Below are 22,892 nucleotides of genomic sequence, written 5' to 3'. Positions count from 1 at the left end.
CTTTAGCTGAAATTCTCCCGCTTAATACACCCGCCCATGGTCATCAGCCTGTGTAAGTCTTACTAATCCTAACCCAGGTAGGGAGTGGGGCTGGATCCTGTTCCTTATGCAACCGGCTGGCATATGGCCATGAGCAGACAGATAACCCAGAACCACAATGTTTCTCCACATCAGGCTCTTTTTTCATTCTATATTTTTTAAAAATAATAGAGATGGGGTCTTGCTATGTTGCCCAGACTAGTCTTAGACTCATGGACTCAAGTATTCCTCCTGTCTGGCCTCCCAAAGTGCTGGGATTACAGGCATGAGCCACTGCACTGTCCCAGACTCTTATTAGTATCACTTACTGCCTAGGCTCCGGCTTCTGTTGCCTAAACCATGTATCCAGAGTGTGTCTATGCTCATCACACTCTTTGAACATTGTGCATTGGCCCAAGAAGTTCTTAAGTCTCCTCCTCACTAGGTTTCCACTTCTTCTGTCTTCCCCCAGCCCAAGGGAAAAATAAGAAAGGATTTCAACATTTATTAGATGTTAGGCATCTTTCTTACTTAATCCTAACAACTCCATGAAATAGGTATTATTTTTCATTTTTGTTTTATAGATTAGAATATGGAGGTCCAGAAAGGCTAATTTGCCCACTTATGCATTAAGTGATTGGGTGAGATTTTGAAGCCAGATCTCTGCTGTTGAAGTCCTGGATCTCTCTGTTATAGCCTATGTATTCATTCCAAGACTCTCAGTCTTGGGGTCCATATAAATACTTTCATTGGTGTTAAGGAATTCCCCTAGGCTTCCAGTCTTACCTTCTGCTTTGCACCTCCAAGTCCACGCTTTCCTGGGGTCCTGCTTGGCTTCACACCTTGACTCTTCCTTCTTGTCTTGCCCTATTTGCATATTGTAATCTTATTCCAATTTGTGACTGACCAGGAAATAATTTATTCATCCATTGAATCAATCATTAAATGTCATCAGGATTTGTATTAGTTTTCTAGGGCTGCCATAACAAAATACCATAGACTGTGTGGTTTCAACAACATACATTAATTTCCTCATAGTTCTAGAGGCTGGAAGTCCAAGATCAAGGTGTTGGCAGCTTTGGTTTCTTCTGAGGCCTCTTTGGCTTGCAGGTGACCTTCCTCTCCATGCTTCTTCATATGGTGGTCCCTCTGCACATCTATACCCCATAGCGTCTCCTCATGTGTCCAAATTTCCTCTTCTTATAAGCACACCAGTCAGATTGGATTAGGACGCACCCTAAAAGCTTCTTTTTAACTTAATCATCCCTTCAAAGGCACTTTCTCCAAATACTGTCACCTTTGGAGGTACTGGGGCTTAAGGCTTCAACATACAAATTTTGAAATGGGGTTGAACCCAATTCATCCTATAACAATACTGTAAGTAGTAAGCAACAGAAACGGACTCTTATGGATTTCGGCAGAAAAATATACCCAAAGGGCACTGAAGATTTCACAGAATCACAGGGAAGCCTTGGAAAACAGGCTGGAACCAGAGAGGCAAGGCAGTGAGTACCCAGCCCACAACCCAAATCACACAACCAAACCAGACTGGAGAGGTTGCTGCCATGACCATTACCACTGCCTTCTCTGGGCCCTGTATGTTGCCACTGCTCCCTGGAAACCACGTATGCCTGCTGCTGCTCCCACTGCCATAAGAATGGATTCTCGATGGTCACCAGTATCTGATTCAAAGTTTTGGTTGGATACAACTAATTGGTGGGTACATGCTTATCTGCAAGGGAGGCTAGGAAAACGAGCATTTTGCACTTTCTGCTTCTATATTAGCTTTCTATCTTTCACCAAGACCCATAAGGAGTCTCCCAACATAGAGAAGAGGTTCAGATGTGGGGCACTCAGAATTGCAACTGTCCTCTACACTCAACAGATAGTTATTGAACTTGTAATATTGTGCCTTGAGAATACAAAGGTGACCAACACACAGCATCTGCCTTCGAGAATTCCAGGTCTGGTTTGGTAGGAGACAAGTGAGTACGTGGACAATTTGAATGCACTGTGATAATGGCCAGGATAGAAGAAAGCAGAGGGGACTCTGGGATTACAAAGGAGAGGAACTGATTTTTATAGGAAATCAGGAGACATCAGGGAAGATATTCTGCAAAGATGACATCTGAGACCCGAAGGACAAAGGAGTGTTAGCCAACTAAGAATTACGCTCTCCCTTAAAAAATTAGCCAGGTGTGGTGGTGCCCGTCTGTGGTCCCAGCTTCTCAGAAGGCTGAGGTGGAGGATCGCTTGAGCCTGGCAGGTTGAGGCTTCAGTGAGCCATGATCATGCCACTGCACTACAGCCTGGGCGGCAGAGCAAGATCTTGTTTCAAAAAAATAAAAAAGAAACTAAAAAAGAATTATACCCTTCCACCTCCCATCCCAGGTACCTATTCTCAAAGTCTTCAATACCAAGCACTTTGTTTGGCACCTGGCATCCAACTCAGAATTGGAAACATCATTGGCCAGGTACCCCAGCCTCCTGATATGAGGACGGAGACTGAGCACAAGTTTCTACAATACAGAGACATATTCCCATATGCACTGAATATATTCCTTCTTTCCTTAGTATTACCAGTCACTTTAGGAAGTTTCTTGTGGGGGGCGCGGTGGCTCACACCTGTAATCCCAGCACTTTGGGAGCCCAAGGTGGGTGGATCGCTTGAGGTCAGGAGTTCAAGATCAGCCTGGTCAATATAGTGAAACCCCGTCTCTACTAAAAAAAACAAAAATTAGCTGGACATGGTGGCGTGCACCTGTAGTCTCAGCTACTCGGGAGGCTGAGGCAGGAGAATTGCTTGAACTTGGGAGGCAGAGGTTGCAGTGAGCCAAGATCACACCACTGCACTCTAGCCTGGATGACAAAGTGAAACTCCGTCTCAAAAAAAAAAAAAAAAAAAAAAAAAAAAAAAAAGGCTTGGCTGGGGATGGTGGCTCATGCCTGTAATCCCAGCACTTTGGGAGGCTGAGGTGGGCATATCACAAAGTCAGGATTTCAAGACCAGCCTGGCCAACATAGTGAACCCCCATCTCTACTAAAAATACAAAAAGTAGCTGGGTGTGGTGGCACGTGCTTGTAGTCCCAGCCACTCGGGAGGCTGAGACGGGAGAATTGCTTGAAACCAGGAGGCAGAGGTTGCAGTGAGCTGAGAATACGCCATTGCACTACAGCCTGGGTGACAGAGCGAGACTCCACCTCAAAAAAAAAATAATAATAATAAAAAGAGGAAGTTTCTAGAACTTCCTAGCCCTGTGCTAGGCAGAGGTAGGAGACGAAAAAAAGAGAGCGAAGTCATGGCTTCTGCTCTTAGAGTTTACAGTCTGAGATGGATACAATGGTACAAGTTATAGTCCCAGCTACTCAAAGACTGAGGAAGGTGGATTGCTTGAGCTCAGGAGTTTGAGGTTGTAGTGCACTATGATTGTGCCTGTGAATAACCACAGCACTTCAGCCTGGGCAACATAGTGAGATCCCATCTCTAAAAAAACCCAGAGCTTACAATGTGGCTGTTTTACCTTCTGATATGTAACTTGCTTTTTCTGTTTGAAGAAATAATTATTTATATTTGAAATTCAATAATAACCAGGATTGATCTGTCTTTTGATGGTATTGCTGGAGAATTTATTATTTGTCTAAAATTTGCTGAGTAACCTGAGGAAAAGCCTCACTCTCTGGACCTCATGTTTCTCAACTGTATGAGGAGGGGGATAATGAGTCTTGTCAGTGTCGTCGGTCTATACTTCCCTGACTGGATTTATGAATGAGCAGGCAGAGCAGGAAGTTTGAATTTTATATGGGCTGTGAGCAAAAAGTTGCATAAAAACTGAGTTTGAAGAACTGTTTATGAAGGCTGCATCAGGACTTCAAGCTCTTGAGGGAAGGTGGACTACAATAACTACCTTCAATTCAACTCAAGGTTCTTTTCCATCCCATAAGTGAATTTATGATAATAGTGCCTTGTTATGTTTCTGTGATTGGTGCAGTTGATTAAAGTCTGATGTTTCACGGAAGTTTAGAGTGGAAGTCTATCTCCAAGCCCTTCTAAACCAATGCTGTTATTGTACACACTGGCAACTGGATGTTCAGACTTGTTCAAGGTCACACGATGTTGGTGGCACAGCAAGGACTGGAATCCAAACTTTCTAATTCCCCATCTATACTTTTCCCTCAGCAATGTAGTATGATAATGGGACTAAAAACATAGTTCTAGAGCCAGGGTAAGCCCATTAGCTTGACACTGCCTTGCCACTATCAACTGATGCCAGTGGGTCATCGATCTTTTCAGTGGGAGCCTCTGGTCACTTCCAGTGGGGTTGTGGGGAAAGCATAAAAGCAGACAGATACCCCCTTCTTTTGTTAACTCCATATTGATGCAGTTATACAACATGCAAGTATTATTCACAAATAACTGTGAGTAAAGGAATAGGGAATTTGGCTATTTAACAGAACTCTCCTACTGTGTTCTCCACAAGAGGGTCACCATATGAATGTGACAGTTATAATGTCCCTAGAGTGAGAGTTGGGCAACCAAGTTTCCTTTCTCCTTAGAAAACTGCCTACCACCTACAAATAACTATCAGTGACTAACAATAATCTTTACAATTGGTAGCTCTATGGCTCTTAGGAATAATGCAGAGGATGAATCAAACAAAAGGCTACTCTTAAGACAATTGCTGGCCAGCAAACCCAAACTGTGGAAAATTCTAAAAATATCTAACCAGTATTCTTCAAATGCGCCAAAATTACAATAAAAGAGTAAAGACTGGAGGAACCATCACAGATTGGAGGAGACTAAGGAGGCTGACAACAAAATGCAAGGTGAGGCTGGCCACAGTGGCTCATGCCTGTAATCCCAGCACTTTGGGAAGCTGAGGTGGTGGGTGCCTTGAGCTCAGAAGTTTGAGACCAGCCTGGGCAAAGTGGAGAAACCCCGTCTCTACAAAAAATACAAAAATTAGCCAGGTATGGTGGTGCACCCCACCACCCAGGTATGGGGGTGCACCCAGGCGAGAGGCTCACTTGAGCCAGGGAGGTCAAGACTGCAGTGAGCCAGGGAGGTCAAGACTGCAGTGAGCCATGATTGCACCACTGCACTCCAGCAACAGAGCTAGATCCTGTCCCAAAAAAACAAAAACAAACAAACAAACAAACAAACAAATGCAATGTGAGACCCCAGACTGGATCCAAGATTAGAAAAAGGACATTGTGGAGAAACTGGTGAAATCTGAATAAAGATTTTAGTTTAATTAATAATATTGTGTTAATGTTAATTTCTAAATTTTGATAATTATACTACGATTGTGCAATATATTGGCATTAAAAAACTGGGGCTGGGTGTGGTGGCTTACATCTGTAATTCCAGCACTTTGGGAGGCCAAGACTGGCAGATCACTTGAACCCAGGAATTCAAGACCAGACCCTGCTTCTACAAAATACAAAAATTAGCCAGATGTGGTGGCGTGTGCCTGTAGTCCCAGCTACTTGGGAGGCTGAGGTGGGAGAATCACCTGAGCCCAGGAAGTTGAGGCTGCAATGAGCCATGGTCCCGCCACTACACTCCAGCCTGGACAACAGTGTGAGATCCTGTCTCAAAAAAAAAAAAAAAAAAAAAAAAAAGAGTAAAGGATATATAGAGCTATCTGTACTGGTTTTGCAACTCTTTTTAAAAAATTATTTTAAATTAAAGAGTTTAAAAATACAAAATAACACTATACATTTTTCAGGGGTACAAATACATATTGTAAGTCTAGAAACACACATAGGAACGAAAAACAAATTCAAGACAGTGGATACCTCTGGATGCTTGGGAAGAGAGGATTAGACAACTGGGGAGGAGTACACAGGGGCTTCCATTTTATTGGTAATGTTTCATTTCTTAAGGTAGGTGATGGGAATACAGTATTCAGTGTATTGTTTTGTATAATTTTGTGTATACCTGAAATATTTCCTTTAAAAATTGAATATATAGCTCAATGCCAAAATGAACATTTGTGATAAGGCCTTACCCTATTCCTTTGCATAGATTTCCCATTGAACAACTGCCAAAACCTGAGCCAAACTTGCGAAAGGTGAGTTGGTCAGCAGATTGTAAAGGACCTTGAATGCCTGCACTTTATTCTAAGAGTAACAGATGCTATCAGAGGTTTTCAGCAGAGGAGGGATGTGATCAGAGTCGTGTTTTGAGAACATCACTCCAGTTACTGTGGAGAATGGATTGAATGGCATTTGAAAATAGAAACAAGGAGATAATTGAGGGAGGCTGTTGCAATAGTCCAGAATAAAGTTTATGAGGTCTAACTCAGGACAGTGATGGTGGGCATAGAGAGAAAGGGAGAGATACAAGTGCTAAAAAGAAATAGAACAAGAATTGGAGAGGGATTAGATGTGTGGTAAGTGAAAAGGAAGACTCAAGAATGATGACTCTTCTAAACTTCTTTATGAAAGAGGAAATACCCTTTGTGTCTTCAATAGACTGGGAGCTGCTTCAGGGTAGGAACTGTTCTTTCTTTGGCTCCTCCACACACCCAAACTCTTGCCTTATGCCAGAGCTCACTAGTAATGAAGGTTGGTAGGATCTGAAGAGGTGTTGAGTAAGATAGTCTGGGGCCAGAAGCAGTAATATTCTGCTGCCCGGGCAAGGCTGTGGAGGAAAGGTGGCTCCTGGTGCTGGCTGGATGGGGCAAGCCTTCGAAGATCCAGGAAGAGGACCTGGAGCTAGAGATGAGTTGAAAGCTGGTATAAGTAAAGTAAAGCCAAGTGCGGTGGCTCATGCCTGTAATCCCAGCTACTCAGGAGGCTGAGGTGGGAGCATAGCTTGAGCCCAGGAGATTGAGTCCAGCTCGGACAACATAGTGAAACCTCATCTCTAAAAAACAAATGTAAGCCTAGGAAGGAATTTTGATAGCAAGGAGAGGATCACCAGAAAGAACAGAGGGAAGGCAGGGTGCTGTGGCTCACTCCTGTAATCCCAGCATTTTGGGAGGCAGGAGGATCACCTGAGGTCAGGAGTTTGAGACCAGCCTGGCAAACATGGCAAAACCTCTACTAAAAATGCAAAATAGCCAGGCGTGGTGGCAGGTGCGTGTAATCTCAGCTACTTGGGAGGTGAGGCAGGAGAATCGCTTGAACCTGGGAGACAGAGGTTGCAGTGAGGCGAGATTGTCCTCTGCACTCCAGCCTGGACGGCAGAACGGGACTTTGTCCCACCGACAAAAAAAAAAAAAAAAAAAAGAGTAGAGGGAAGAAAGTGGTGTGAACAGAGGGCCACCTAAATCTTCTTGGATAAGGCATTGTTGCCTCAACTACTTGCTCTGCAGAGCAACAACCCTGATTCTTTTTTTTTGAAACGGAGTCTCACTCTGTCACCCAGGCTGGAGTGCAGTGGCATGATCTCGGCTCACTGCAAGCTCTGCCTCCCAGGTTCACGCCTTTCTCCTGCCTCAGCCTCCCAAGTAGCTGGGACTACAGGCACCCGCCACCACGCCTGGCTAATTTTTTTTGTATTTTTAGTAGAGACGAGGTTTCACCGTGTTAGCCAGGAGGGTCTAGATCTCCTGACCTCGTGATCCGCCCGCCTCGGCCTCCCAAAGTGCTGGGATTACAGGCGTGAGCCACCACGCCCAGACCTTTTTTTTTTTTTTTTTTTTTAATGAAGACAGCGTCCTGCTGTGTTGCCCAGGCTAATCTCAAACTCCTGGGCTCAAGCTATCCTCTGCCTTGGTCTCCCAAAGTGCTGGGATTCCAAGTGTGAGCCACCACCCCCGACCACAACCTTGATTCTTAATGGTGCATGCGAAGTGCTTCTAGTACTAAATCACTACATGGTGATTCACTGATTTGATTAGTCTATTTTTTCTTTTTTTGAGACAAAGTCTCACTCCGTCACCCAGGCTAGAGTGCAGGGGCACGATCTTGGCTCACTGCAACCTTTGCCTCCCAGGTTCAAGTGATTCTCCTGCCTCAGCCTCCCAAGTAGCTGAGACTACAGGTGTGTGCCACTATGCCCAGCTAATTTTTTTTTATTTATATTTTTAATAGAGATGGGGTTTCACCAAGTTGGCCAGGCTGGTGTCAAACTCCTGACCTCAAGTGATCTGCCCACCTCAGCCTCCCAAAGGGCTGGGATTACAGGCATAAGCCACCGTGCCTGGCCCTAGTTTGATTTAATGATTTTAATTAATTCCAGTCCACCACGATACCACATAGAGATTCCTGAAAACCGAGCCACTAAAATCATACTTAAAAACACATAGTAGCACCTTATTCATTTTTTCAGTAACTTATTCAAAATAATTTTTATTGAGCATCTGCCTTATATGCTGTAGTCCAAGTGCTGAATTATGAAACTTACTATTTTATTTATTTATTTATTTATTTATTTATTTATTTTTATTTTTTTTTTTGAGACGGAGTCTCGCTCTTTCACCCAGGCTGGAGTGCAGTGGCGCGATCTCAGCTCACTGCAAGCTCCGCCTCCCGGGTTCACGCCATTCTCCTGCCTCAGCCTCTCCGAGAAACTTACTATCTAAAGGAGAGAGAATAATTAAGTATCTACAAGTATGACAAATGACACCAAAGAAAAATATAGGGCGTTAAAGGCCATATAATAGGAAGGTCTAATTGTGTCTTCAGGTCAGGGAAAGCTTCCTTCAGAAGTAATGTTTAAGCTGAAAGCTGAGTAGAAGTTAGTGAGATGAAGAGCTGGGAAATGGGTGGGAAGACAATGGGAGTGGCATTGGCATGTGTGAAGGCCTAGAGGCTTTAAGCAGCCAAATTTTGCCCAGGTAACTGAAAGGTGTTTAATATTGGCTGAAGCACAGAGTATGGGACACAAGACAAAACACAGCTTGTTGGGGGTCAGTTCATTTAGGACTTTGTGGTCATGCTGGAGTATTCACAGATCCTCTGGGCCTGGCTTTGTTCTCGGTATGAGGAATACACAGAATCGAATCAGATCTTAATGCTCTTTAATCCAATGCCTTAAATAGCTCACAATCAGGTAGGATAGACACATTTTGACAATGGTAGTGCAGCATAATAAATATGATAATAAAGAAGGGATTTTCATGGGAATTTATAGGAGTGATAATTAAGAAATAACATTATTCCATCATGTTACCTTTTAAGTTATTTCATATTGCTTCCAAATTCTTACTAAACAAGCCAATTGTAAGACTAAGTTTAGATTAATGTTATTTTTAGACACACAGAAAAATGATTTAGCCATTTAGGCTACAAAGCAATTTCTATTACAGTTCTTGATCTTACTTTTCGCCTCTATACTACATCTTTCTTTCTTTTTTTCTTTTCTTTTTCTTTTTTTTTGAGATGGAGTCTCACTCTGTGGCCCAGGTTGGAGTGCAGTGGTGTGATCTCGGTTCACTACAACCTCTACCTCCCAGCTTCAAGCAATTCTTGTGTCTCAGCCTCCCGAGTAGCTGAGACTACAGGCATGTGCCACCACGCCTGGCTAATTTTTGCATTTTTCATAGAGATGAGATTTTACCACGTTGGCCAGGCTGGTCTTGAACTCCTGACTTCAGGTGATCCATCCACCTCGGCATCCCAAAGTGCTGGGATTATAGGCATAAGCCACTGCGCCTAGCTAATAACCTCTTTCTTTTCAACTCTCACTTATCCTTTAAGACTCTGGTGAGCTTTCCCCCTTCCACTTTACCCCAAGTAGAGTTAGAAATCTTTCCCTCTGTGTCCCTGAAGAACCCTGGGAGATCTCTATTATAGCACTTATCACAATATACTACAAGTGTTTATTTTCCTGTATCCCCTCTAGGCTTTTTTCCCCCAGTAGACTTCTGTATTTTTTTATTTTTTAAGAAACAGGGTCTTGCTCTATTGCCCAGACTGGGGTGCAGGGGCACAGTCATAGCTCACTGTAATTACTCATGGGCTCAAGAGATCCTCCCACCTCAGCCTCCAGAATAGCTAGGACTACAACCACACACCACCATGCCGCTAATTTATTTATTTTTGTAGAGATGGGGTCTTGCTATGTTGCCCAGGCTGGTCTTGAACCTTTGGCCTCAAGTGATCCTCTTGCCTGGGCCTCCCAAAGCACTGGGATTATAGGAATGAACCACAGTGCCCAGCCTCCCTAGACTTAAGCATAGAGATTTTGTCTTGCTCGTGCTTCAATCTGTCATTCAAAAAATATTTGTCAGGTACCTACTATATGCCAGACATCAGGCTAGGTGCTGCAGATTCAGTGACAACCTGGATAGACTCAGTTCTTGCTCTCGTAGAGCTTATAGTCTAGTGCAGAAGGTGGACAAGCAAATGGGCAAGAATAGTACGTATGAAAAATGTTATGATGAGGAAAGTGTCAAGTGCCATGGGATGCCCAGAGCAGGTGTACCTAACTTTCTTTAGGGCACTAATGGAAGTCTTTCAGAAGGAAGAAATTTAAGCTGAGAATTGAAGAAAAAGTACAAGTTAGCTAGTCAATGTGGCAATCACGAGTCAGAGGTGGGAGAGAGCACAACACATTCCAGAAACTGAAAGAGGACTGGGCACGGTGGCTCATGCCTATAATCCCAACACTTTGGGAGGCTGAAATGGGAGGATTGCTTGAGTCCAGGAGTTTGAGACCAGCCTGGGCAACATAGCTAGACTTTGTCTCCCCAAAAACATATTAAAAATTAGCCAGGTGTGATGATGGGCACCTGAAGTCCTAGGTACTCAGGCTGGAGGCTGGAGGCTGAGGCAGGAGGCTCATTTGAGCCCAGGAGTTCCAGGCTACAGTGAACTATGATCATGCCACTGCTCTCCAACCTGAGTGACAGGGTAAGACCCTGTTTCCAGCAAAACAAAACAAAGAAATTCACAGACCAGTCGAGGTTGGGGCAAGCAGTGAAGATTGTGTGAAGTGGGGTGTGGCCGGGGTGAGGAAAGCAGAGATTGGTGTTTAGTGTGATAATTATACACATAGAAAGCTCTATGTAAAATGTTTGTTAAATGAATGGATGAGCCATTCCAAAACCTGAGAAAGCAAGACATTTGGGAAAAGCAAATTTGTTTGTGATTATTCGTTCCTTTGTTCACTGGGAGGCATTGTGGTGTGTTGGCTAAAAGTCTGGACTCACACCGACTGCTTGGGTTTGAATCCTGGCTTTGACAATTAACAGCTGAGTGATCTTAGACAAATTACATAACTTTTCTATGTGCCATTTTCCTCATCTGCAAGAGAGAAATGATAATAATTCATAGAATTGTCGTGGAGATTAAACAAGTTAATAATATTTGTAAAGCACTTGGAATAGTGCCACTTGGAATAGCACTGAGTGTTTGCTATTATTATTCCTCCATTCATCAAAACATTTATTGAGGGCCAAGTACCATGCCAGGTGCTGTGAAAATATGTGGCTTCAGCCATGGAGGAGGACCATAAAATCTGGTGAGGGAGAAGATTCATAAATAAGCAATTACAACACAATGTGATCAAGTGAGGCGATAGTGGTAAATCCTGCAGAACTGAACAAGAGAGAGTGACTCATTCTCTCCAAAGAAGCCAAGAGAAGCTTCAGAGAGAAGAACGTATTTAAGTTGGGTGACGCAGAATGAACAGAGTTTGGCAGCAGACAAAAGCAGTAGGGTTTATCAGGCCAAGGAAGCACCATGTTGCAAAGGTTTAGTAGGATGCAAGTCTAAGCCATGTTTAGAAAATGGCAAGGGGGTCTTGACCACCTGTTATGTTCCAGGGTCTGTGCTAGGCACTTTTTATAAGTTCTTTCACTTTCCATAAGAACTTAAGAGGTGAGAATTATGGTCTAAATTTTTTATGAGAAGGTGATTGGAAAGATTGAGAGACTTGCTCAAGATCATGGAAAGCAGTGGGTCTAAATTTGAATCCAAAACTATGTGACTCTAAGGTTTGTGTTCTTTGTTCTTTGAGGAAAGGATGGGGCCTGACAATGACCTTGTAAGTTTTTAGCGTAGCTGAAAGTACATTTATTTATTTCTTTACTTTTAGAATAAGGTCTTACTCTATTGCCCAGGCTGGAGTGCAGTAGCGCAGTCATAGCTCACTGCAGACTCAAACTCCTGGGCTCAAGCGAGCCTCCTAGCTCATCCTCCCGAGTAGCTACGATTATAGGCATGCATCACCATGCCCAGCTAATTTTTTATATATTTTTTGTAGAGACAGAATCTTGCTTTGCTGCCCAGGCTTGTGTTGAACTCCTGGCTTCCAGCAATCCTTCCTCCTTTGCCTTCCAAAGTGCTGGGATGTGAGCCACAGGTGTAAGCCACCACTCCCGGCCCAGTATTTTTATTTTAAATGTTAATAATGTTGGATGGCAATCTTGTTAAGTCGGCACTTGGTATTTCTCAGTCTTCATAAATGGAACTGACCTTAAATTAAACTTTTTTTTTTCAATATTCAGTTTCTTTTAATGATCCCCATCTCCTTAAAGAACAGGTGCAGGAAGCAAGGCAATGGCAAGGGCAAGAGCTGTTTACTTGAAGATCTTGCCCTGATTGAAGTTAGCCCACCTGCTGGAAGGCCCCTTTCCAGGAACAGTACTCACAAACCAGTGTCTGGGTGTCCTTGCTGCCAGGATCCAGTTTCTGCCACGTGTATGACTCGAAGACCACCTGCCAATCTGGACTCAGTGTCAAGGCAAGCTTCTGGCCTGTGAAGACCCAGGCTCCAGAAATGGAGCTGATATTGTTGCTTCCAAAGAGGATGGCACTGGCAAAGGCATTCTTCCTCAGTTTGTTCAATTCCTGGAACATTCCAGCGATGAGACTGCAACTCCAGAAGGTCTGGGTGAGCTTCTCAGGAAAGCAATACTCAGACCAACCATCCTCATCAGGGTGCTCCCGAAAATACGGCAACACCACATTGTGTCCTTATTGGAGTACTTGTGCTTAAATTCATCCATCACAAAGGTACTCGGGCAAGTGAGCAAAGGGGTCTTGGCTTTAGGCTCAGCAGCCGGTGCCTGCTCACATTCATCCATCTCCTCAGGGGCAGGGTCAGCCACGTTTTTCTCCTTTCTGTTCAGCCTAGGGCTTCTGCTTCTCTTCCCGTGAACTTTTCTCCTGTGGGGTGTCCTTTTTAGGCCCGCTCTCTGCAAATATTTTAGCATCAAATAGGGCCATTTTCTTATATCATTTTACTTCCCCCAAGACAGCCTGGAACTGGGGCTGGTTAATGCAGGTGAGAAAGTTATTATCATGACCACTATTTGTGATTCTGTGATGTTCTGTGTTAATATCCTGAGGGTTTGTTAGGGGATTTCCCTTTTATACCTGTGGTTCCCAAATTGTCTTTTGAGGAGCCCTGGGACGCCCTAGCTAACTGAGGGCTCTAGAGAATATTTTGACATTTTAGGAGAAATACAAGCTGGGCGCAATGGCTCATGCCTGTAATCCCAGCACTTTGGGAGACCAAGGCGGGTGGATCACTTGAGGCTAGGAGTTCGAGACCAGCCTAGACAACAAGGCAAAATCCCATCTCTACAAAAACTACAAAAATCAGTTGGACATGTTGGCGCACACCTGTAACTCTAGCTACTTGGGAGGCTAAGGCATGAGAATGGTTTGAACACAGAAGGCGGAGGTTGTAGTGAGCTGTGATCGCGCCACTGCACTCCAGCCTGGGTGAGACAGTGAGACTCCATCTTAAAGAGACAGGAAAAAGAGAGAAGGGAGAGGGGAGAGGGGAGATGGAGATTCAATATATGTCTGATACCACACAAGCTTGAGTTCAAGGTTTAGACATGCCTCTGGATGATGTCATGTCTTTTTGAAGCTGAGTTTTCAGAGGTTGCTGTAATAAAAAGCAAGTACCAAGTGAAAATCACTGTGGGACAAGAAATGACTGTAGCAGTATACGATGAGATCCCAAAGTTTGAGAAGGGAATTGCTAAACAGGCACATACATCCCTTAGCACAAAATTATTAATATTTAAGAATAAAAACTGGCTGGGCACAGTGGCTCATGCCTGTAATCCCAGCAATTTTGTTACCAGTGGAAGGTGCCCAGGTTCTTGGCTTCTTGAAAAAACTGGACAAAACACACAAACAAACCAAGGAAAGAATGAAGCAAGAAAAGCAGAGATTTACTGAAAACGAAAGTACACTCCATAGTGTGGGAGCAGGCCAAGCATAGGGGTTCAGGAAACTGGTTACAGAATTTTCTGGGATTTAAATACCCTCTAGAGGCTTCCCATTGGTTACTTGAGGTACACCTTATGTAAATGAAGTAGTGGCCTGTGATTAATCTGATTGGTTGCTTTCTGCAACCAATCACAGACTGAAGTGAAGTTACACAGTTAAACCCATGCAAACATCTGATTGGTTGCATAAGGTGACCAATCAGAGGCTGAAGTGAAGTTACAAACTTATACTCCTATGCAAATGAAAACTTGGCCTGAGACCAGCCTGATTGGTTACGGAAGGGGACAAATCACAGGTACTTTCAGTTTTTCATCCGCCACGCAGAAAAGTGGGGGATGCAAAGGGAGTAGCCTCTGGCCCTTTTGTTACTTGGGTGTGGAAAGTTGGAGTTTTCCTTCTGACTTAGTTCTAGGAAGTCAGCATGAATCGGCCTTATGTTCCCTGCCTTCAGACCCTGTAGTGTGTAGTGGTCTGAAGGCAGGGAACATAAGGAGGGAGGCTGAGGCGAGTGGATAACTTGAGGTCAGGAGTTTGAGACCAGCCTGGCCAACATGGCAAAATCCATCTCTACAAAAAGGCAGAGGTTGCAGTGAGCTGAGACTACACCACTGCACTACAGCCTGGGTGACAGGGCAAGACTCCGTCTCAAAAAAAAAAAAAAAAAAAAATGCTGGGCATGGTGGCTCTAATCCCAGCACTTTGGGAGGCTGAGGCGGGTGGATCACCTGAGGTCAGGAGTTCGAGACCAGCCTGGCCAACATGACAAACCCCGTCTCTACTAAAAATGCAAAAATTAGCTGGGTGTGGTGGCGCACACCTGTAATCCCAGCTACTCAGGAGGCTGAGGCAAGAGAATCACTTGAACCCGGAGGCGGAGGTTACAGTGAGCTGAGATGGCGCCACTGCACCCCAGTCTGGGCGACAGGGCAAGACTCTATCTCAAAAAGAAAGAAAGAAAGAAAGAAAAGAATAAAAACTTATATAATTATCATTTCAAATGGTTAGTAAATTATTAGGATGTTATAAATACTGGTTAAATTGTTTGAACTTAACTACTTAATAAACAGAATTATTACTTTGGTTTTCTTGTGGGGGGGTGGACATGGAGAAGGCACCATGAAAAAATTACTGAGACACTAAAGGTGCCTTTGAGCTGAGAAAGTTTGGGAACCTCTGTCTTACACGGTTGGATCCTAGAATGCTCTGTTTTCACTGCTTTTTTTTGGTTGGTTTGCTTCTTTGCTACATCTCATCACTACTGTTACCAATGTGCCCTCTCTATACTCATATAGTACTTACAATTGCAGGCACTTAATATATATTAACTTATTTAATCTTTATGACAACTGTGCAAAATAGCTACTATTATTATTCTCATTTTACAGATGAGGAAATTGAAGCTAAAAGGTTAAATACTTCAAAGTCATACAGTTAGAAAGCAGCACAGGATTCAAAGACTCAGTTTGACTCCAGAATCTGTGCTTTTAACTATCTTATTCTGGCCTCCCAACCCCCACCCACTAATTGTTAATTTTGATCTGCTATAGACATGGAAACTAAATATCCAAGCTTGTTGGAACTACATGTAAAGCAAGAGCTGAAAGTCACTACTGGGAGAAAAGTGCATGAACTCTACAGTATGTGCGGTCTGCACAAGACTGAGCTGCATAAAATGCTCAAAAATAACTCCTTTTGGCCGGGCGCGGTAGCTCACGCCTGTAATCCCAGCACTTTGGGAGGCCGAGGCGGGCAGATCACCTGAGGTCAGGAGTTCGAGACCAGCCTGGCTAACATGGTGGAACTCTGTTTCTATTAAAAATGCAAAAAATTAGCCAGGCGGTTTGGTGTGTGCCTGTAATCCCAGATACTCGGGAGGATGAAACAGGAGAATTGCTCGAACCTAGGAGACGGAGGTTGCAGTGAGCCAAGTTCATGCCATTGCACTCCAGCTTAGGCAACAAGAGCAAAACTCCGTCTCCAAAACAAAACAAAACAAAACATAAAAAAACCTCCTTCCCTCTAACTTCCCCAGCTGCTGTAGCCAGCAAAGGTGGGGGTGGGAGTGGGTGGATATTTATTGAATTACACAGGATGTCTCAGGCTCTCCATGTTTCTCCGGGGGTCCATGTTTCTCCAGGGATCCATGTTAAACTTGGGTCTTCCAACCAGCAAGTTACTCTTCTACGGAAACAAAAAAGTTTAAAATGCTCCCTTCACTGTAGGAGAGGACAAAAGTGGGCAGAAAATGCAATACAGATACATGACAAAAACAGGATTACCTAGAGGTAGGCAGTCCCATATTAATTCACAAGGAGAAATGTCATTTCAGGGGCAATAGGAAATAAGAAGCGGAAGTTTTGCAGACCTACTGGAGAAAGCAAACTTCCTCAGAAACAAGATTAAGACTGTACTTAAAGTGAACCTTCAGCATATACAACCATGGCGACTTAGATGAATATCCTGGACAGAAAAGAATCAGCAGAATTTGGATAGTGGAAGAAGGAAAGTTCAGCTCAGATCAGAGGAACTCATATTGGTTAAGAGGTTTCCCTAACATTCTAGGGAGGAGGAACTGAAAGTTTAAAACAGAACCTACTAAGCCACCTTTGGAGATCTTTATACAGATTTCTGCATAAATCAATCAGTGGGTAGTAAACTGTATGCTTTCATTTCAGACTTGGGTTCAACCTTTCTCAGTGAAAGATTTTTTTTTTTTTTTTGAGGTGTAATCTCGCTCTGTCACCCAGGCTGGAGTGCCATGGCTCGATCTCAGCTCACTGCAACCTCTGCCTCCTGGGTTCAAGCGATTCTCCTGCCTCAGCCTCCCAAGTAGCTGGGATTACAGGCACCTGCCACCACACCCGTGTAATTTTTCTATGTTTAGTAGAGATGGGGTTTCACCATGTTTCCAGGCTGGTCTTGAACTCTTGACCTCAGATGATCCACCCCCCACCCCTTGGCCTCCCAAAGTGCTGGGATTACAGGTGTGAGCCACTGCGCCTGGCCTCAGTGAAAGATTTTTGTGAGCTTCATAAAAAACTCATAAAAACTTTTTGTGAAGAATCCCCCTATGTGGTGATTTCTAGATAGCAACCTGGATGGCCAGACCCCACCTCATGTGCAGTCAAAATCCTGATTCCCAGAATGGACAAAATGAGAGGAAAACCTTTTTTAGTCTGAGTGTAATATACAAACTTCCTGACAATGCTGAGGATGTTCAGAGTGCTTGCTTACGAAACTGCTTGAGAGCTGGATTCTGGATAGGTGGCATTTATAGCAACATTATGTCCCAGATTTCCGAGGACAGCCCAGATTTCAAATATCCTATCTTACTGTAATTATAAGTAGGCTTAGACTTCTGCTCTTAGGTATCCTGATTTGGATAGAATGAGGAAAATATGGGCATAATATAAGTGATCCTTTCGTGGAGTGTATGATAAGGATAAATACTAGAAGGAAGTCATGGTGGGGTCTAGAAGTATTAACAGCGGTCTACTAAGATTATTCCTTGGTAACATGGTATGAAAAAAAAGCTATATTTGGCATGAAACAGGCAGAAAGAAACTCCTGCAAATTCAGGGATGGCATGTGTGCCATTTGAAAAGAATAGAAGAGCCCAGGGGCAAGAAGTCTGGGGACAAAAAAAGAGGCTACTCCTAGGAAAGGTCAACTGTGTCCCCTTGAGAGAGGAGGAAAGGACTAAAGTCTGAGACAATTAGAAGGACGGTGGGGTGGGGGTGTGGGGGGGTAGAAAACAGTCACACAAAGACTCAGCCGAGAGAGGGGAGAGAGAGAAAGAGAGAATATTAAAAGTAAGGCTTAAAAAGAAATTTACAAGATAGACTCAGGAGGGCACACTTAGCAAGAGGAGAGAGACAGTTGGGGGAGGAGAGCATATGAAGAGAAGCTAGGGAGAACAAGAAGAGGAGAGAGAGCGAATGAAGTGGGGGGAGCCGGAGCATGTATGGGCGAGAGAGAGATGGTGAGAAGCTTGCAATTTCTCTTGAGATTGTGGATGTCTGGAGGGCCCCAGAGGAATGTTGGGAGAGATCTAAGGCTGGGATCTCTAGAACTAGACCAAAGACTGTCCAAACAAGAAAAATTTAGAGCTGCAGCTCTAAATCTGCTAGAACTGACGATCCCTTCAGGGATCCCTTAGAAGTCCTTCCTCCAAAGCTGTGAGTGATCTTATTCTCTGGGGAACTTCAGAGACACCCAGCAAGACAGTTTGTTGATGTTGTATAACCTTAAGAAAATTTCTCTTTAAAATATTGTTGGCTTGCAAGGTGGAGGTACTTAGCTGACTAAAAGGTATGTTTCTTGGGTTCTTGGGGATGTCAAGGGAAGTAAAGTGTGTGAAACCCTCCCTGCAAAATCTGAGACTTTATGCTACCAGGCAATATTTAGTTTTCAAAGGAAAATACATGTGTGGATGCTATAGCCCTTGCCCAGAGATTCTGAGAAGCTTATCATTTTTAAAGCTTAAGAATGTTTAGTTGGTTTTCTCTCCCACATAATAGTGTAAGTGGAATTTAGTACAAACCTCTTAAAAAGCAATTTGGCAGTGCATATCAGGAACCTTTTAAATTTTCACACTACTTGATATAGAAATCCCACATCTGAGAATTTTCCCTGAGGAAATAACCTTATAGTGCTTTATGCATTTATGCAAAAAGCATTATTTATAATAGCAGAAAATTAGAAGTAACTTAAATGCCCAACAATAAGGGACTGGTTAAGCAAACTCTGGCACCTTCTCTTAATGTATTTTGCAGATGCTAAAACTGTATTTGTAAAACATTCTTAAGGATATGGGAAAATACAGCAAAATATTAAGTAAAAAATTATAGACAAAATATGATCTCAACCATGTTAAAAGGCATTTAAAAAAAGACTGGAAGGAAATATGCCAAAAAGTTATTTAAATTGGTGGTCTTAAAATAATGGAGTTACAGATTATTGTTATCATTATTTTTTTCTTTATGTTTTCCTATGTTTTCCAGATTTTCTGTAACAGACCTTTAATACTATTATAATCAGAAAAAAGTTTAATTTTAAAAGTTTAAAAACATCAGGCAACTAAACGTTTACACACATAAAAGTCATTTTGCTAAAAATAATATTTTTAGGCCGGGCACGGTGGCTCATGTCTATAATCCCAGCACTTTGGGAGGCAAGACAGATGGATCACTTGAAGCCAGGCATTCGAGACTAGCCTGGCCAACATAGTGAAACCCTGTTTCTATTAAAAATACAAAAATTAGCCAGGCGTGGTAGTGCATACCTGTAATCCCAGCTACTCGGGAGACTGAAGCACGAGAATCACTTGAAGCTGGGAGACGGAGGTTGCAGTGAGCCAAGATGGTGCCACTGCACTCCAGCCTGGGTGACAGAGTGAGACTCTGTCTCAAAACAACAATAATAATAATAAATTTTAAAATTTTATATTCTTGCATTGCTATAAGTTAAAAATAATTTTACAAAAGATTTAGGAGTAAAAGGCTAACGAAAAGAAAACAAAAAAAGTGTTAAAAGGAATAAAATGAAATTTAACCTCTGGAAAAACAGGTATTTATGAAAGCTATAGAACAACATGAAAAATGCTTATGATTTAAGGTGAAATGAAAAGAGGCCAAAATAATTATGATTACAGCCATCCAGTTTAGCACCTTTAAGCAATCATACTCAGCCCCACAGCATGCAGTAGGCACCCAGTAAAAGGAATTTCCCTACACATATTGCCATTCTTGCTGTATTAGTCTGTTCTCACACTGCTAATAAAGACATACCTGTGACTAATTTATAAAGGAAAGAGATTTTTAAAAAAAATTCATTTTATTTTAGGTGGAGTCTTGCTCTGTCACCAAGCTGGAGTACAGTGGCGCAATCTTGGCTCACTGCCACCTCCACCTCCCAGGTTCAAGCCATTCCCCTGCCTCAGCCTCCCAAATAGCCGGGACTACAGGTGCATGCCACCATGCCTGGCTAATTTTTTATATATATATATTTTTAGTAGAGATGGGGTTTCACCATGTTGGCCAGGATGGTCTCGATCTCCTAACCTCATGATTTGCCTGCCTCAGCCTCCCAAAGTGCTGGGATTACAGGTGTGAGCCACCGCGTCAGGCCAGGAAAGAAGTTTAATTGACTCACAGTTCAGCATGGCCGGGGAGGCCTCAGGAAACTTACAGTCATGGAGGAAGGGGAAGCAAATCCTTCTTCACATGGCAGCAGCAAGGAGAAGTGCCAAGCAAAACAGGGAAAAGCTCCTTATAAAACCATCAGATCTCGTGAGAAATCACTCACTGTCACAAGAACAGCATGAAGGTAACTGCCTCCATGATTCGATTACCTCCCACTGGGTCCCTCCCATGACACATGGGATTATGGGAACTACAATTCAAGGTGAGATTTGGGTGGGGACATAGAGCCAAACTATATCATCTGCCGTGGCTAGCTCTCTGTCTTAGTCTGTTTGGCTGCTGCAACAAAATACCTTAGTCTGGGTATTATAAACAATAGAAATGTATTGCTCACGGTTCTGGAGGCCATAGAGTCCAAGGTCAACGTGCCAGCGGATTCAGTGTCTGAAGAAGCCTTACTCTCTGCTTCAAAGATGGCACTTTCTTGCTGCACCTTCACATGGTGAAAGGGGCAAGACAGTTTCCTTCCATCTCCCTTTATAAGGACACTAATCCCATTCATGAGGATGACACCTTCATGACTTAATCACTTCCCAAAAGACCCCATCTCTTAATACTATCTCATTGGGTATTAGGTTCCAAAATACAAATTTTGGGGGGACACCAACATTCAGCCTATAGCACTCTTTTTTATTTTTAGAGATGGAGTCTTGCTCTGTCAAACAGGCTGGAGTGCAGTGCACAATCACAATTCTCACTGCAGCCTCAAACTCCTAGGTTCAAGGGATCCTCTTGCCTCAGTCTCCTGAGTAGCTGGGACTATAGGCACATGCTACCATGCCTGGCTAGCCTATAGCACTAATTTTTAATTTTTGTGAGTACATAGTAGGGGTATATGTTTGTGAGTTACACGAAATATTTCGATACAGGCATGCAATGTATAATAATCACACAGGGTAAATGGGGTATCTATCACCTCAAGCATTTATCCTTTGTGTTACAAACAATCCAATTTTACTCTTTTAGTTATTTTTAAATGTACAATTAAATTATTTTGACTATAGTCACCCTGTTGTGCTAGCAAATACTAGGTCTTAGCCGTTCTTTCTATGTTTTGTATATATTAATCTTCTCCACTTCCCTGGCCCTTTCTATGGCACTCTCGAACTTTTCCACCTTTGTATCTTTGCTCTTTGCTTCCTTCTTTTTTTTTCCCCCCTTGAGACAGGGTCTCACTTTGTGGCCCAGACTGAAGTGTAGTGGTGCAATCATAGCTCACTGTAATGAACTCCTAGGCTCAAGTGATCCTCCCGCCTCAGCCTCTGGAGTAGCTTAAACTACAGGGGTGTGCCACTACACCCAGCTAATTTTTTAAATTTGTATTTAGAGACTGGGTCTCACTATGTTGCCCAAGCTGGTCTCAAACTCCTAGGCTCAAGCAATCCTCCCGCCTTGGCTTCCGGAAGTGTTGGGATTACAGGCAGGACCACTGTGCCCGGCCTGCTTGCTCATTTTGACACATATTTCTGACTTGGTTTTTATTTAAATTTTGTCTTGCTCCTGCCAAAATAAGCTTACTGACTACTTTTGGTTATGTCTCTCCAGATCTGACCTAGACCATTGTACTCTCCTATCAGCATAGGCCAGCTGCCTCATCTTGAAGAGCTGTTAAAATAAAAAGAAAAAACAGAATGGTAGGAAATCCAGAATACCAAATAGCACTATGGTGGGATTGTGGGTAGTTTATGTCATTTTTCTATAGGTTCAAAATTTTGCAATGTGGTTATGTTATTTTAAATAAAAATATTTGAAGTTTACTGAAGTCACTCATCAAGTGCTTTCATAGATAACTATTGAATTTTCTTCCCTTTCATGATTTCCAAGGATGAATATAAAATTGATATTCCTCTACCCAACAAGATATGGGGTTTGAGATCCTATCTGGGTCAGAGAATCTGTTCTCCATCTTCCTCCCTTCAAAGCGGACTCTGCACTGCCCCCAGTTTATTTTCCAAAACAGAGATACAAGCACATATTTCCCCTACTTCAAAACTTTGAATGCTCCCCAAATGTTTGCAGGATCAAGTCCAAGTGACTTAATATGGCTCCCAAGACTTTTTTTTTTTTTTTTTTGAGACGGAGTCTCACTCTGTCGCCGAGGCTGGAGTGCTGACTGTTACCTCCACCTCCTGGGTTCAAGTGATTCTCCTGCCTCAGCCTCCTGAGTACCTGGGATTACAGGCGCCTACCACCACACCCGGCTAATTTTTTAATTTTCCGTAGAGACAGGGTTTCACCATGTTGGCCAGGCTGGTCTCAAACTCCTGACCTCAGGTGATCTGCCCACCTCAGCCTTCCAAAGTGCTAGGATTACAGGCGTGAGCCACTGTACCGGCCCTTTTACAATCTATTGTCATTCCATCTCTCCAATTTTATCTCCCAGTTGTCTGCAAACCATTTTTTCTTCCTCTCTGTATGTGATATCAGACTACTTGCCATTCCTTAAACATTTATTATATGTTTAACATATATTAACTATTAACATTTTTCACTTTTTTTTTTTAGATGAAGTCTTGCCCTGTCGCC

The 22,892-nt window shown here is 43.0% G+C and overlaps 1 protein-coding gene and 1 pseudogene across 6 annotated transcripts in view; one reads left to right on the top strand and one right to left on the bottom strand.

The window, feature by feature from the left end:
• TUT4 (terminal uridylyl transferase 4) overlaps positions 1-22,892 on the top strand; it is a 223,386-nt gene that overhangs the window by 55,994 nt on the left and 144,500 nt on the right. The gene's annotated exons all lie outside the window — the stretch shown is intronic.
• LOC129458252 (elongation factor 1-gamma-like) lies at positions 12,495-13,196 on the bottom strand (annotated as a pseudogene).

Source organism: Symphalangus syndactylus, chromosome 19, assembly GCF_028878055.3.
Source record: "Symphalangus syndactylus isolate Jambi chromosome 19, NHGRI_mSymSyn1-v2.1_pri, whole genome shotgun sequence".
NCBI classification, from domain to species: Eukaryota; Metazoa; Chordata; class Mammalia; order Primates; family Hylobatidae; genus Symphalangus; species Symphalangus syndactylus.
Note: the sequence above shows the minus strand (reverse complement) of the source record. Positions and strands in the feature narration are given on the sequence as shown.